We start from the raw sequence: 3,394 nt of genomic DNA, 5'->3' as shown, positions 1-3,394 counted from the left end.
CTGTTGAGAGATGAGTATGAGGTACAAATAATTCAGACAGACATAAATACCTATTTATTTGTTGTGTTTTATTTTCAAATTGATATTAATTCTCAATCTAAACATAACTAATTTCTTCAAGGCTATTAGTCACAGCGGAAGAGGGCATGGTAAAAACACCTTGCAGTGAGGAGATCTGCTAGGAGATACAGTATTTGACTATTCAAGCACTTGGTAATTATTGGATCACTTGTGCCAAACTTAGTTTCCTTATCCCTGATGTAAGTTATACACCTTATTTTGTGGTGATTATGTAAAACAGCTAAAACAGAAATTCAGCATCACTAAAGTGAAACAAAGCTCTGATTCCAAATATATTGACTACTGCTTTCAGCTGCAGGATTGCATTTTCAATTTGCTAATGGTTTTCCTTCTTGATGTTTTCTTTTTTTTTCCTTTCTATATTGTGAAAAGAGACAATTGAACTTTTAACTTCATGGTATGAAGATGTTGTAGAGAGACAGTCTGCTTTGAAATTTTCAGCTTTGCAGTGTGTTGATTTTGAGATCCTGAAGTCACTTAAAATGTGGATGCATTCCACAGGAGCTCCTTGTCTGATTAATGGCCACTTACTTAAAAGTACAGGCACAGCTAACATATTACCAGTACTGTAGAATATTGAATATGATTATTTTCTGATGATGTGTAGGTAGTTTTATGGCTGGTTTTTTTTCTTAAATAGAAATTAAGCATTAGAGTCAGAATATACCAACTGTAAAGTTGATCTGAATGTTTCTGCTCCTGCTCTGGTACCAAACTCAGTATAAAAATGTGGTAACGCACAGTTGTAATGCACATCTTCTGTGCCATTTCTGTATCTGTGCTGTATTTAATTAACTAGCTTCCCTCCATTCTACAGAATAAGAGATTGGAAGAGCAAGTGGCTTGCAGATTGAGCTGTTCTGTTGCCTGGGCGGGTGGAGAGCTGTTTGTCTGACTTGCTCTTCAGGAACTTAACAAGGCCAGGTGTGTATGTGCAAGTTTGCCTTCTGTTGCAGACTGATGCCTTGTCCTGATGCACGACTCCCCACTAGAGAGCAGCCACGCAGCTTCTGCAGGCAGCAAGTAGCTGATGTTTGGGACCTTGGAGCTTGGCACTACAGTGTAACTGTAGAAAGACAAAGTTTAGCTTTCCCATGAACCCAGTGTAACTCCTGGAGGAAAGCCACGCCACCTCCCCGCAGTCAGCTCTCCGAAACACCTGAAGTGCCTTAGATGGCCATTGACATAGGCAGCAAAGAGAGGGTAGAAAGAGGGAAGAGAGAAAGAGCGATTAAGAGCACCTAAATTAAACTCCTGGTACCATTATACAAGAGGAGCAGCCTTCTCTCCATTGACTTCTAAAGGAGTCCTATATGATGAAGGAAAAGGATAGGAAGATTAGCAATAGCTCAAAATCAGAGACTTCTCAAATGCAAGCTGTGAGTCCTGCTTATCATCATCCCACTGCATATTAATGCAGGATTCCCTTGTACAGTGTGATAAAACTAGCCTGCCATTGCTACATCTGTAGCATACTTCATCCCTCCTGTTGGTGAAAGATACACTAAACTGCCATAAAACAAACAGTTTCTCTTAAATTTAATCATCTGAAGTCCTTTATTTTTTCTTAATCCCCCGTACTCTTGCCATCTTCATACTTCTAGTTTTCAAACATGTATAACAATACTGATTTTTTGGGGGGAGTTGGATTAGATGACCTCCAGAGATCCATTCCAACCTCAGCTATTCTGAGATCCTTTTGATTCAGCTTAAATGCTGCTGCTTGAATTTGTTTGCCTCGCTCTCCCTGTCCTCACACCCAGCTCTGTAGTCCTGATCAGTTTACCAAATTCATCCTTTTTGATGTACCTTGTGAAAAATCTAGCAGCAAAGTTAGGACTTCAGGTGCAGTCTTGCAGTGATGAACTGCTTCCTTACAGACAAAAGTCTTCAGGAAAAAAAATGAGGGCAAAGTATGGAAATGAAAAAACCCTCCCCTCCCCCTCCTCCCCCCCCCTTTTTATAGCTGAGCATGATGTTATATGGCATGGAATAGCCCTTTGGCCAGTTCATGTTAGCTGTGTTCTCGCCTACCCCCTGGGCGGGGGCAGAGCAAGAGGGAGAGACAGCCTTGACATTGTGCAAGCACCCTTCAGCAACAGCCAAAACACTGCTGCGTTATCAGCCCTGGTTTAGCTGCAAATCCAAAACACAGCCCCATACAGGCTGCTATGAAGAAAGTTAACTCCATCCTGTCCAGACGCTGCACAAAGTAAAATTAATTTTGATTTGGAAAACACTGCTTGTTTAGAAAGGGCAGTTAGGCAACACCAAGAATGACCTCAAACTAGGAAAACTGATGCGTACTTTCAACTTTGTGGTGTTACATGAGCACTTCAGTATAGAAGTGGTTGTAGTAGCTCCCTGCTTTTCTGCACAGTAAAACTTTTGAGTGCAGTAGACTGAAAGTCATGTGGAAACATCTACAAATCAGAATGTTGATCCACACCTTGGCACTGGTAACTCCTAATTAAAGGCAGAAGGGTGAAGGACTCTCAGCCAGCTCAGCTGCCAGTGTATGGGGCCCATCAGAGGCAGCTGAAGGGCATTCCCTCCTTGACCTCCTTTTGCCCTGGCTTCATAGTCATTGGTGAGGGGATCTGCTATCTCTACTTTTGGGGAAGAGTTAAAGGTGGATGGATCACCTTTTTTTTTTTTTTTCCTGACTTTGGCTGGAGAAAACAGAGGGGAGAAGCCAGCTTACAAAACAGGAGTGTTACAATGCCAAGTCTTAGTGCTGAATTCATTAACTCACAAAAAGAGCATTTCAGATATGAGGTTTCCTGTCTGACAGCCACCGGGGAAGGGCAGAAGGCCAGGCGGAAGCACCAACACAGCCAGCCAGCATCCCCGCACAGCTGCTTGGCCCACCATGGCTGAAGAGGTAGAAGCTGCCTATGACTGACCCCCACCACTGCCCACAGTGTCATCCCAGGGTCCTTTTCATTCCGACCGCAGCTCATGCGCCACAACAGGGAGCTGCTTAGGGGATGGAAAACCTGCTCAGTCACCAACCAGGCCTGGGAGCCAGCACAGCTTTGCCATCATCAGCAAAATCACTTAATCTCTCGGTGCCTCAGGTTCTCCACCTGAAAAATGGTAACGTTATTTATCTATCTTTGTAACACTTTTTTAAAAAGAAAAATGAAAGCAAATACTATTTAAATATCAATTTAAACCACCTATTGTTCCACTCTATTATTAAAAAGTCAATTTCTTGCTTCTTAAATCAACTCCAGAATAGAAAACACATGAAATAAGCTTTGTAGGTCAGCTTAGCCTACTAAAACTGTTTCTGCTTATACTCGCACAA

The sequence above is a fragment of the Pygoscelis adeliae genome, unplaced genomic scaffold (genome assembly GCF_000699105.1).
Source record: "Pygoscelis adeliae isolate BGI_AS28 unplaced genomic scaffold, ASM69910v1 Scaffold49, whole genome shotgun sequence".
Lineage (NCBI taxonomy): Eukaryota > Metazoa > Chordata > Aves > Sphenisciformes > Spheniscidae > Pygoscelis > Pygoscelis adeliae.
The sequence above is the reverse complement of the archived record's forward strand: the minus strand, read 5'-3'. Positions refer to the sequence as shown.